This window comes from Vombatus ursinus, unplaced genomic scaffold (assembly GCF_900497805.2).
Source record: "Vombatus ursinus unplaced genomic scaffold, bare-nosed wombat genome assembly UNPS02014909.1, whole genome shotgun sequence".
NCBI classification, from domain to species: domain Eukaryota; kingdom Metazoa; phylum Chordata; class Mammalia; order Diprotodontia; family Vombatidae; genus Vombatus; species Vombatus ursinus.
In genome coordinates, this window is record NW_020954687.1 from 1,923,103 (window position 1) to 1,936,773 (window position 13,671).

Sequence of the window (13,671 nt, forward strand, 5' to 3'; positions counted from 1 at the left end):
CGATTGTCACCAGCTGCTCTGCTTGGTTTCAACTCCATCATCATCATCATCATCACATACCCCTCTCTATTCAGGTTAGCTTAACACCAGGAAACTCATTACCATACAGATTGCTTTAGCTTTGGTAGTCATACCTCATCAGTAACCCTCAGTTGCTCCTGCCCCTCTGACTGCAGGCCTGAAGGGTAGAACAAAAAACTCTCCCCAAAGTTTCACTTTATAGAGGGTTCAGAATCACAGACATTGCTTCTTTTCTCACCGATGCTGAGCTTGGTTTTGACACCCCCCCCACCATCATCACCACCACCATCATCATTACCATCATCACCACCATCATCCCTCTCCTTTTCAGCTTCCTTTTGTATATTGTCTTCCCCCATTAGATTGTAAGCTCCTTGGAGATAGAGACTGTCTTTCTTATTTGCATCCCCAGAAGTTAGCACAATGCCTGGCGTATGGTAGGTGCTTAATAAATACTTATTGTATTGCATTGTATTGTACTGCGTGACCCTGGGCAACCCCTAATAGAGAACAGACCAGTCTGCCTTGGTATACTATATGCCTTAATAAAAGGATTTGTTCTGTGAAGTTTGGATTCAGTCAAAGGGCCGCACTCGAGGACCTAGAAGGCCACCTGTGGCCTCCAGGTTGCAGATTCCCCACCCCTGGAGGCGGTCCCTCACCCAGGGTTTCCTTATATCAACGAAATTACAGCTTCAGTCCCTATCCCGTTACTGCATCAGCTACACGCGCAAGATGGCAAAAACTCTGAGCAACCCAAGAGAATGTTTTACAAACTAGAGATTAGGACCCAGAGAGGTCAAAGGAAAATTTCAATCCCTTTCAGAGACGGAAATACAGGGTTTAGAGCAGCTGCTAGGCGGCGGAAGAAAATTTAGGCTTAGAGGAACGTAGCAAGCTGGATTTCTCTACCTCCTCCGCCCCACCAGTTTGCTTCTCTCCTCTCCACTTTGAACATCTACTGTACTGAGAGTAGTGGATTTTTCTTTATCCTGGGAACTAAGGTGGGCTAAAAGAGTTTGAAAGCCTCTTTTACTTTTATCTTTTAAATTAGTTTTGTTGATGTCTTTGGTTTTTACCTTACATAAGCCATTCCCCTACCTACTGGGCCTTCTAACAATGCTTAAAAGCAAGCAAACAAACAAAACAGTCAACCCATTGACCACCTATGCAACATCTCACACACCTAGGCCCCCACCTCTCCAAGAAAGAAATCAGATAAAGCCAGAGGACATCTCCACGTGGGTTTCCATTTACACCCGTTCAGAAAGAAACCTTAAGAGGACCTCGCCACATAAAGATGGTGCCCTGTCCCGTCTAAGGCTCAGTGGCACCCCTTCGGGGCAGCGGTCCAGGCACAGGGTAGAATGTAGAGCTCCGGGTCCTCTGCTGCCTCGGGGCCTCCCTGGCGGGTTGGGCCTCGCCAAGCTGGGCTGCCCCGGGGTCCTTTGGCGCCCCCGAGACTGTGTTCAGGAAACATGACATCAGCGCCCCGCTGGTGCTGTGTGCAAAGCCTTCTGATGGTTGGTTTTGCTCCGGGACACGCCTTCTCGGGAGGAGAACAAAAACAAAGCGGAGGGGCCCGAGCGGGACCCAACGGACCACTGCGGAGAGCTCCTTTCAGCCTGCCCGCCCTAGGAGCCAGCCACCGCTGTCAGGTGAGTGAGCCGCTCCTGCCCTCCAGCTCTGTCCCGCAGCTGCAGGGACCGGGCCTCCGGCCAGGGCTGTGCCCTCCCTCCGCCTGGGCTCGTGCAGTGGGCAGTAGGCACTCCCTCCCATCCCCACCCATCCTACCCTCACCAGCCTGGCTGGCACCCGCGGCGTGGCGCTCAGGCCCGCTGGCCCTCCGCCTTCCCCTGGCCGCTCTGGTTCTCGCGCCAGCGGGGAGGGAGTGTTCCTGGGGGCTTCCTGGGGGCGCTCGGAGCTGAGCAGGAAGCGAAGGGGCAGAGAGGGGCAACTGGAGAAAAACGTTAAGAGAGAAGTTCTGACCATCTGGTGTGGCCACGACCAGGTGGGGCATACTGTTGGGGCTGTGTTAGCTCTCTGGCTTGGCTTCTCTCTCCTGGAGGGTCCTTCATCCCTCGAGCCTCCCCAGCAACCCCTGCAGCCCCTGCAGAGATTTTCCTTCTTCCTTCCTTTCACCTCCTTTCCGTTGGGGCTGAGGGCATGCTGAGTGACAGCAACGACTAGAAAGCTGCTTCTTGGCTGTACCAACGCTCATTGTGTCAGGAAGGGAAAATGTGGGCATCTATGTCATTCCATTCAACCAACATGTCAAGCACCCCTTATGTACCAGGCACTGCGCTCTCCCCTGCTTCTCACCCCTCTGGTTTCCTGTCTTGTTAGGGTCAGAAATGAAGGACCGTGTGACTGGGGGAGAGGGGGAGAGAGGCCATTGGAGCAGATTCGAGGCTTCAAATCTAGACTGGAACCCTGGTGGCCTGAAGGCCTTTGACACAGTGACCTTAACTGTCAGTGTTCTTTTTAGTTCTCTGAAAGGACTCTGCTTGCAGAAAAGCTGAAAACTTTCCAACTGCCTTTCTCTACCTGCTGGTAAGATCTGTCTTTCCTGTTCTTACACTTAAGACCTGTGTCATATATTTAAGACCTGCCTCTTGGGGTTGGCTGCTGAGAGAAGAAGATTCCAGAGGCCTGAAAGCTCACATAATTGTGCGGTCTCCTGGGGTCCCTGGCAGCCCCACACCTAGTACTGGCTTTCCCTACACGGGGATATTCCATAAAGGCATAGAAGGATAGAGCTGGAAGGGACCAGAGAACCGTCTAATCCAAACCCTCCATTCCCACCTTTTCCTGCCTTTTTTTTTTTTTTCCAGTTTGAATCAGGATCTGCGTCTTAGATGGCAGCGGTACAATGTACTTCCTTAACTTCCTCCTATAAAATGCTGGGCTCTGCCTTTGCCTGCTTGAGTTCCTCCATTTTAGGGGAGAGAGGAACTGATCTGCCTAATTAACCTTTTACCTATCTTGGGGAATTAAATGGAGTAGAGCACCCTCGTTGGGGCTTGGCCTGTGACAGAGCTGAAATGAGAAGGGTGTTGGGGAAAAGTAACAGAAGAGTTTGGGAGCTGTCTTGTCATTCTTTCAGAGCCTGCCCCAGCAGAATACTGAGGAAAACCCCCATAAATTTAACAATCATCTCAATTGAAAAATCAGAGTTAGGAATGAAATCATACAAAATGCCAACAAGTTTATAACTTGCTATCATATATTTTATATGTAAGCCACAATAAAATAACAATAACATACTAATTAAGCAATTTTAAACTTCCCTCCAGGGTATCAGGACATCTGATCTCACTAAACCATTTTGTTGTTTTTTATTTTATTTTTTAAATTCTCCACATCAAACAGCACATGATATAGTGGATAGAGTGCTTGACTTGGAGTCAGGAAGAACTGAGTTCAAATCCCACCTCCACCACTTAACTCTTGGTGTGACCTAGGGCAAATCCCCTAACCTGTCTGGTCCTTAATTTCTCATCTTTAAAATGAGGGGGCTGGTCTATATGGCCATTAGGGTCCTTCCAGATCTAAACCTACAATCTCCTTGGTTCTGTTCCTTCAGAAGAGATTTCTTCATTAGTTCTGTCATCAGCTCTGAAGTTAGGGAGAGGGCTTCCCCTTCATCGAATGGAAAAGAGGAAGAACCCCTTGGTTCCCTTGGTTTCTTGGATAGCTGAGAAGCCCGGCTATCTTTGGAGTGTAATCCCATTTTCCTGCACTAACCTCCAGCCCTATTGGATCAGCCCCTTCCCAGATCACTAAGCCAGATCTCTGACACGTGATTGTAAAGGAAGACATGAGCTCAGGTGAACTTCTTCACACATCCACCCAGCAGGTCAACTTGCTGTGGGTTACCCCAGAGGCCATCCTTCTGCCCATCTTAACCTCCTTTTGTGGACATCCTGAGTTAAGCTGTATGTAGTAGGTCAGAGGGAAAAGGAAATTCATTAAGGAATGTTATATAGGGTGATAAAAGGGAGGGACAGGACTTTCTAGCCTTTATAAAGCAGTAAAAGGGGTGGGGGAGATGGAGTCAGCTGGACAGAGAAGGCTGCATTTTCATTATGGAAACATGACATTTTAGTCCTAGGAGGAAACTTTGAGAGAACCAGGGTTGCTAATGAGGGATACAGTGAGGAAGGAGAGAGACAAAGAGTCAGAGACACATAAAGAGAGACACAGAGAGATATAGAGAGAGACATGGACAAAGAGACATAGAGAGAATGAGACTGAGACACAGAAGAAAACACAGAGAGATAGCAACCCCACTCCTTTCCCTCCATTTAAATCTAACTTCTTTAATCTGGCTTTTTCCTGGCTATGGCAGATCTTTTCTTTCTTAATTTCAAATGTCTTTTACTTCTGTCAGTGAGAGACAGAGCTCAAGACTAGATTTTAGAAAGCTGGGGTTTTTAACTAACCTGTGCCACTGGCTGGTAACTGAGTAGTATTTGATTCATCATGTTTCTCTATTTTATTGAAACCATGTTAAATGGTTACTTTCTGGTTTTCCTTAGATTAGTAACAATGTAGAAAACAAAGGCCAGGCAAGTAGAAAAATACTAGAAGAATTCTGTGTGGTGCTTTGGGAAGGAAGGGCAGATTTGGAAAGATTTTGGTGGCTACTGGATTTTATATTTTTGGTAGTAAAACCAGCCTTTCAGAGAATTTGGGACAGGAATTAGATCCAAGAGGAAAGGTATCAAGGAAAAAAACGGTATACTCACCTGGAGGTAAGCGTAATAGGGTTTTCTCAGTCTGATCTGAGCTGTCTCACAGGGACATAAGGTGGCCTCATAGGAGTTCAAGCAAAGTTGTCCTTATGGTACTTTTAGCTTGCTTCTCCAAATTTCTCTCAATAGGCTAGGCAATCTTTTAAGTCCTGCCTTGAACAGAGTGTGTAACACTAAAGTAATTATGGCTAGAGAAATTACAATCGCAGGACAATAGTCAGCATTCGTATTATGTTTTAGATTTTTAAAGAATTGTATAATTGTCTATAGACATTTTGAAGAAAAGATGAATTTTCACATTTTAAAGAAGTAAAGTAGCGTGCCACAGAGCACCATAATGAGAGGTAAGTTGGAACTCATAGCCTTCCAATTTTCTGTCAAGTCCATATCTACATAAAGGAGAGGATTGGTCCCTGGGATCCTTATGCATCCAGTAACACTAGACCTAAGGAAGCTAGGTCTATGGGGAGAAGCATGAGTCTAGAAAAGGGAGTTTCTTGAAAGAATAAGGATTAAAGAGAGACCTTGCAGCGCAAGAGAGAGGTAGAGGTGTTATGTGGGGGTGGAGGGGGAGAATGAGCATTATTAACTAGTTGCTCTGTCACTGTCTGGAGGGGTAAGTCCCTTGTATCCTGCCGGCTGCCTCTGGTTGTCAGGAATTTATATGATAATGTTGTGGCTGGAATACATTGCTCCCTAGGAATTTGTCTGACGTAGGCTATTAATGATTCCCATGTATGGTAAAGTGTGTAAATAGCGAGGCTTCTGGTATTTTCAAGCTCGGGTTCAGTGGCTTCCCCTGGGCTGGAGGAAGGGTCTGGACTCCTAAATAATGACATATTGGGGGAAATGAACTGGAGGTTAGCTACTAGAACCCAGGATCTGCCCTCAGAAATATCACATACTTCCTTCACGAGGATCCTTGTTTGGGAGGGTGAGGGAGGAAGAGTAGAATTAGTGGATCAAAACAAAACAAAACAAAAAAACAAAACCTAGTCTAATTTTTAGACTCCTTCTATCCCTACTACCTTTATCTTTGAGAAGCAGTCTGATAGAATGGAAACAATACTGGCCCTGGAATCAGAAGACCTGGGTTCAAAGCTTCCCGCTGCTACTTACTAACTTTTTTGACCTTGGAAGTGACTTAGTTTCCCTAAATTTCCTGACCTGTAAGATGAGGGGGTAGATGACACTTTTGGTTCTAGAGCTATGATCTTCCTAAGAGAGCAGTAATATCTATAGTGCTGGCTCTAATTTTCACTATGACTCAGTTTCTATGCACAGTGTTCTCTAGAAAGTACTATGGGGAGATACAGAGGATGGGCAGGAAATCTCCTGAGGTTTTTAGGCTTTCCTCTGTCCTTGCTCATGGGTAGCTCGTGTTTTGGGTAGCCAGACAGATAAAGAAGTGAAAATGCATACAGAGAGCACATGAACAAGTTGAAATAATTGAGGTCTCAGGGCATGTGATAGGCAGAAATGGAGTGACATGAGTCAAGAAAAGCTTCCTGGAGGAGGTGAGCTTAGAGCACAGTTACAAAGACAGGGAGTGTCATTCATGGTTTAGGTGAGAGGAAGAGGGAGGGCATTTGAGATCAGAGAAGTGGAGTACACAAAGGTTGAGATTCTTGGGCTGTTAGAGCTGAAGGAGAATGACCTTAGAGAACATGGGGGTCTAGATCTAGAATTGAAAAAGACCTTTGTGATCATGTAGTTTGACCCTCTTATTTTGCAGATAAGGAAAATGGGACCTAGAAAGATGAAGTGACTTCACCTGACCTTAGGCCACAGAGCAAATTAGGACAGATTCTAGGTTTTATTCTATTTCTCACTGCACTTTGACTGCTACTGGTGTGTGCTTCCCAAATTTGCCATATGGTGCCACTAAACCAGGACCCCATCATAACAACAAGGTCCCTTCAAGAGATCCAGGCACGGGTGGTCTTCAGTAGCCATAGTGAGAAGCTTAGCTTCCAAGGTCAGCTCCTTATCATCCTCAGAATGTTCTGTTTCCTTCTGACAACCCATTCACTCCAATAAGTGACTTCCTGCTTTGGGAAAGCCATTCAGATGTCACTTGCAGGCCTTTAACCCTGAGCCCTAACAGATAGTGTAACCCCTGATCTTTCTCTTCTGTCAGCTCCCTGCAAAATGGAGGATTAGGCAGTCTTAAGTTGTAGAACTCCAGTGACTGATAGCTCTTCTGTGCACCTGGCCAGATACCAAACAGCCCAGGTAATGTCAGCAGCATATTTCCTAACTAGGCAAACACTGGACAGGTCTCCACCAAGCCCAGTGGGTGGGGAACTCAGAAGGAGTTTGAATGCTACTCTTTTTCTGTGCTTAAGCTCAGTTATGTCTGAACTGAGAGAAACAAGATATAAGGCGTGAGGTGTGTATTGTTTCCTTTGCACAAATGAATTAGTGGGATGAGGGGAAAAAATAATTCCTTATCCTGCCTTACTTTGGGCACTGATGGAAAGGTAATGTGTTAATAATTAAACTATATTTAAACTATATTAAATTATAGTGGTTTGCATAAATGCTAGGATATAACCCTTATATAACACTTTAAGGTTTGCAAAGCATTTGCATGTGTAATTTCATTTGATCCTAATAATAACCCTGGGAGGTGGGTGCTATTATTGTCCCCATTTACAGATGAGGAGACTGAACTGAGAGAGCTGGGATTCAAGTCTTTCTGACTCCAGGGTTGACACTTTACCTAATTGCCTCAAAATGCTTTCTTTATAAACATTCCTTGTTCTCAAAGAGGACCAATGACATCATGAGGATGATGTCTGGACTTGCTTGTGAATAGGATTTAACTGAGGCAGAGCTACTCAAAGCTGTGAGCCTCATTCTCTCCTCCACAGTCATCAAAGTCCATTGGAAGGCAAAAATCAGCAGAACTAGTGATGGCCCAGGATGCAGTGGGTGGCCTTGGTCTTTCTAAATGAAGGTCTTTCCTTAAAAAAGTCTTTTCAGGAAGGAGGTATAAGTATTATTATTCCCATTTTACGGATAAGGAAACTGAGACACAAAAGTTTATCATTTTTTTTCAGTCACTTAACACATACTCTAATAAATATCAGAACTGGGGGTCAAACACACTTTCCATAGGATCATAGATCCTACAGAAAGGGACCTTAGAAGCCCCTTCATTTTACAGATGAAGAAACAAGCTGAGAAGTGAAGAAAGCAGCAGAGTTAAGATGCAAACTGAGGTCGTTTCAGTACTGTTTCCACTATACTACAATGAAGTGGGTTACATAGTTTTGATTTAATTTTCCTTAAATACTGCCCTGAAAAAAAATCATCTCAAGCCCCATTTAAAAATGAGATTAAGGAGGAATCAAGTAGGGAAGCTTCTGTCATCTCAGATCCCTCTTCAAGAGTATCTCATGTAACAGGGTGATTGTAGTCAAATGATAGAATTAGCCAAGTGAAATTAGGAGCTTATCAAAAGATGCCAGCCCCAGATTACATGTCATTTGAAGTGAATGGAGGCAATTTCTACCCTGCTCAAAGGGTTGTGTTTTAATAACTGATTCGTTGGAATTGAACTCCAAATACATTTATTGTGTGCCTACTCTGTGTACAATAGGTGCACAGATGAATTATGTGTGGCTTTCCATCTATGCATAAGAGGGCAGGCACATAACAATCCGGAGAATACTAAAGAGGGGCTCTCTGCACCCAGCAGGTGTATAAAGAGGCAAGATAGTTTAATGAAAAGAATCAACCAACAAGCATTTATTAAGTGCCTACTATGTGGCAGGTACTATGCTAAGAGATGGGGATATGAAGAAAGGCAAAAACAAAAACAAAACAGTCCCAGCTCTCAACAGGCTAAAATTCTAGCAGGGAGACAACATACAAACATACATATAAGAAAAAGTATAAATGGGAAGCAATCTGAGAGGGAAAGTGATTGTAAACAGAAGACTTTGATTAGAATTCTAGCCCTGCACATTTCAAGCTGTGTGGCCTTGGGCATATCACAACCTTTCTGAACTTCAATTTCCTCATCTATTCTTGCATAACCTAAGTTAAAGGGTAATTGTAAGAATCAAGTTAAAGAATGTGTAAGGTGTGTATTGGGCAGTTAGGTGTCACGGTGGATAGAGCACTGAGCCTGGAGTCAGGAAGATTTGAGTTCAAATCCTGCCTCGGACACTTGTTAGCTGTGTGACCCTGGGTAAGTCACTTAGCCCCTATTTGCCTCAGTTCCTCATTTGTAAGATGGAGACACACTGGAGAAGGAAATAGCCAACCATTCTAGTATCTTTGCCAAGAAAACTCCATGGACATAAGTCCATGCGGTTAGGTAGAAGAGAATATGACCGAACTACAACCACAACAACAGCAAGGTGTATATTACATAAGGGAACTGAGGCCCAGAGAGTCAGGCAAGTACCTTGCCCCATCCTCATCAGTGTAGTTGTGACAGAGAAGGCAGCAAGCAGACTTTCAGGAAGAAAGTGTCCAGGGTGCTGCAGGAGCCTCTGGTCCTGTGCCTAGGAAGGAGGCTTAAGGGCTTAGTTGGGGAGCACATTGGAGATGAACAGGAGTGTTTTGACTTGAGCAGGTTTTGTGAGGGTTCAGGGGTGAGTCTCCCAGGAAAGTACTTGCCATTTTCAGAACCTCCTGTGGGCCTCTTCTCTCTCAAGAAGCATGAAAAGGAGGCACTCCTCCCACCTCCTGGTGACTTAGAGCTTCCAAGAAACAGGTCTCCTTTTAAGGCAATCCAGGATTCCAGATGTCAAGGACTTGGCCTAAAAGAAGGGGGTTGGGCAGAAACCAGGAGGTGGAGAGAGAAATGAAATGGAAACTCAACCTTCCTCCCACAGAGAGAGAGAGAGAGAGTAGCTAAGTCTCGTTTCAGTGGAGACTCTCCTCTAATGTGAAGCTGACAAGGCATCCCCTAGGAAAGGTCCTTACCTGAATTAAACCAGATGTCACCAAAGTCCACGTGCTCTTCCAAAGACCTTTCTGCACCTTCTGCCTCCCTAACTCTGAGCGTCTCCTTCATTAATTACTTTTAAGTTGGACGGCTCCTGAACCCCGGGGAAGAACTCAACCAAGTGATTAATGAAATCTGCCGAGACCAGGCTAAAAATGGGTTTTATCTGTTATATGAGAATACCCCAGTAAGAAATCTCTAGGGGCAGATTTTCTCTTTGACTGGTCTTTTGGTTTCCGTCTTTTCTTCTGTTGTTCCTGATTCCCTGGAAACTTGCCTGGAAGTTTGCTTATGGCTTAAAGCCAGGAGAAACAAGCTTCTATGAAGCTCAGCAATGGCATGTTGTGGGTCTCCCCCATATGGCAAAGAGCTTTTGTATTTCTGAGAGGTTAAGTCAGAACAACTATAATTGTCCCCATTTTACACTCTCCATCATTTGGGTCAGGGCAAGATTCATTCCCGAGGGGGTGGCATAACCTCTTATTGGGTTCCAGAACCATAACTTGCCCTTCAGAGGCAGAGAGGTATCAGAAGACCAGGATTTGAAGCCCTGCTCGCAATATGTAGTAGGTGTATGACTGTGGGCAAATCTCCACCTCTCTGATCTTTAGGATCCCAATGTGTAAAATGGGGACAATTATAGCTGTTCTGACTTAACCTCTCAGATTTGTTTACAAGAAAGCACTTTGTGAGCTCCAAAGTACTGTATAGATATCACCTCTGAGGACAGCATCCCACCAGACAAAGTTATCAAGATTCAGAGATGCTCCAGGGGTTGGGGTGAAGGAAATGGCATTAGTGATTAGAGTAAGGAATAGGAATTGATGACAAAGAGCAGAGGTGAGAGTTCCCTGGGTTATTTGAAAGTAGATTACATACTATTATATTTATATTTTATATATTTAAAATATTATATATTATATACTTGTATAACTAGAGATGGCAGGATCACAGAAACATACGTAGGGAGCTTGCAGGGAGCTTAAAGGTCAACTAGTTCAAATGCTCACATTTCTCAAATGGGGAAACTGAGGCCCAGAAAGCTGAAGTGACTTACTCATTTAGGGTCACACAGGGAGTCAGTGGCAGAGCTGGTATTTTAACTGCAGGTCCATGATTCCAAATTCAGGGCTCTTTCCATCCTACCATAAGAGAGAGGCTGGGGAAAAGTGAGGCTTGAGGACGCAAAGGTTGTGGGGTTTGAACATGGTGTATGGCAGCCAAACATGTTCCAAGATGTTGGAGACAGTATGGTACAGGGGAAAGCGCTCTGGAGCACTGAACATCAGACCAACACAATCTGTGTTTGGATCCTACTTCCTCTTTGGTCTTGGGCAAGTTACACCCTCTAGAGCTGCCTCAGCTGTAAAATGAAGGTATTAGAATAGATGGCCTCTAAGCTCCCTTCCAACTCAGTATTTGTGATCCTATGATGCATGCTTCTATTATCCCTGCCTTGAAAAAGAAGGGTGACAGTCTTTTTTTTTCTATTTTATCTCTCCCTTATTTGGCTCTAGATACTTCCTGATGCTATTAAATTGTCCTCTACCTAGTGAGTGGTGTTTGTGGCAAGAAGGCAACCTTAGGGAGCCAACTTCTATTTGAAGCTTTTCTCCCTAATTCTGCCCAAAGAGAACCCCTCACCACCTTTGAAATCCCTTCAAGAAAAGAACAAGTCTTTCCAGTTTGTTCACTTCAATTATTCTAGCATACTCACTCCAACTTCTCCAAATATCTATCAATCAATTCATATTTATCCAATGCCTGTGTATGCCCAGCTTGGTTCTAGGTATTGGGAGTGGTGGATAGGATGAGAGGCAGGGAGAAAGAAGGATTCAAAGATGTATAAGCAAAGTCCTTACTGTGTGTTTTGTCTCCTTGATCGAACTGAGAACTAGCCCTGAGTTTTCTCCTGCATCTTCCCTTGGGGTCCAGCATAGGACTTTTCACCAAGGGTGCTTTGTGTGTGACCTGGTAGAAATGAGAGGAGCTGGTATGTAGAGCCACTGAAGCTTGGAAAACATTTAGCAGAGCCGTAGGATTTGGGCACTCTGTTGGGCTGAAATAATATATTTAGGGTGCTTTATAAACCAAGTATTACATGTCAGCTGCTATCATCATCATCATCGTTACTGTTGTTGTAGTTATTTTAGAGAGGCAGTGTGGCATAACAGATAGAGATTGAGCTTGAGAGTCAAGAAGCTGAGCTTGTGATGCATGCTGACTCTCTAGCCCTGGGCAAGTCAATTAGCTTCTTGGTGCCCTAATCTCTAAAACTATGAATTGCTGAGAGATTTTCCTCATTTGTATTTCCCTTTGCCAATGAAATAACAGATCTAATCCTTATCTAATTAATAATAACAATAATGATGCCAATGATCCGCTCCTGTGATTTTATTGGTTTGGGGAAAGCTTTGAATGGACATTTCCATCACTTGTATAGATGAGAAATTCATCAATAACTTAGAACCTTAGAGATATTGAGAGATTAAGAGAGATTTGTCCAGGATCACACAGCCAATGTGGGTCAGAAATAGGTTGTGAATTCAGGTCTTCCTGACACCAGTGCTGCTGTTCTATCCACTATACCAGGCTGCTTTGCACCATCATCTTCATCATCTTCATCCTCATCATATTGAACCTTGACTAAAGTCCAATTCTGATGCTTCACTATGGAACTGAGTTGACCCTGAGTTCTTTAAAGTTGCCAGCAGAGCAAAAGCTCTGTCAGGTACTATCAAGCTGGGAATATTCATAGTATCAGCTGGTGATGCCTGTCATCTGAAGACCAGCATAGCTAAGTTCAGGGATGTTCTACATCAGAAGGTCAATCATTTTTTTGGGGGGCCATGACTGCTCATGAAGGTAATCCAATAAAGAACACAGGACTAGGGCCCTGTGTTGGTGAAACATTTAGTATACAACAAAGATAATAGACTGTAAGCTCCTTGAGGGAAGAAGGGCTTTCATTTTTGTCTTTGTATCACCAGTGCCTTAGTACCCTGCCTGTCCCATGGTATGGGCTTCATGAATGTGGGTTGATTGATGGAAAGATTAGCAGCTTGCAAAATCTCCATGGTCTGAGTGTCCAAAGGGAGATTTTCTTTATCCTTGAGCTTCTCTGCAAAGAGAAAGAGAGAGAGAAACAGACAGAGACAGAGAGACAGACAGAAACAGAGAGACAGAGAAGAGAAAGAGACAGAGACAGAAATAAAAAGACACAGAAAGAGAGAATGCCATCTGGAGCACTGAACATCAGACCAACACAATCTGTGTTTGGATCCTACTTCCTCTTTGGTCTTGGGCAAGTTACACCCTCTAGAGCTGCCTCAGCTGTAAAATGAAGGTATTAGAATAGATGGCCTCTAAGCTCCCTTCCAACTCAGTATTTGTGATCCTATGATGCATGCTTCTATTATCCCTGCCTTGAAAAAGAAGGGTGACAGTCTTTTTTTTTCTATTTTATCTCTCCCTTATTTGGCTCTAGATACTTCCTGATGCTATTAAATTGTCCTCTACCTAGTGAGTGGTGTTTGTGGCAAAAAGGCAACCTTAGGGAGCCAACTTCTATTTGAAGCTTTTCTCCCTAATTCTGCCCAAAGAGAACCCCTCACCTCTCAGGGGAGAGAAAAAAGAATGAAAGAGTGAAAGAAAGAAAGAGAGGGACAGAGAGAGACACAGGAAGAGAGAAAGAGAGACATAGAGAAAAAGAGAGAGAGAGGGAGAGAGAGAGAGAGAAAGGAGAGAGAAAAAAGAACAAAAAGAGAGGGACAGAGAGAGACACAAGAGGAGAGAAAGAGAGACACAGAGAAAAAGAGAGGGAGAGGAAGAAAGAGGAAGGGAGAGAGAAAGAGAGGGATAAAGAAAAGAGAGAGGAAAAAGAACAAAAGAAAAAGAGAGAGGGACAGAGAGAGACATAAGAGGAGA

The 13,671-nt window shown here is 44.3% G+C and overlaps 1 protein-coding gene across 2 annotated transcripts in view; it reads left to right on the forward strand.

The window, feature by feature from the left end:
* The first annotated feature begins 1,571 nt into the window (after positions 1-1,571).
* The window catches only part of CSRP1 (cysteine and glycine rich protein 1), a 37,130-nt gene continuing 25,030 nt past the window's right edge, over positions 1,572-13,671 (forward strand). Inside the window, exon 1 of one of the 2 annotated variants that reach the window (XM_027843375.1) lies at positions 1,572-1,679. The gene's annotated coding sequence lies outside the window, so the exon portion shown is untranslated. Of the gene's footprint in view, positions 1,680-1,937; positions 2,033-13,671 lie in introns of those variants that run through there. The other variant, XM_027843376.1, reaches the window with a different exon arrangement.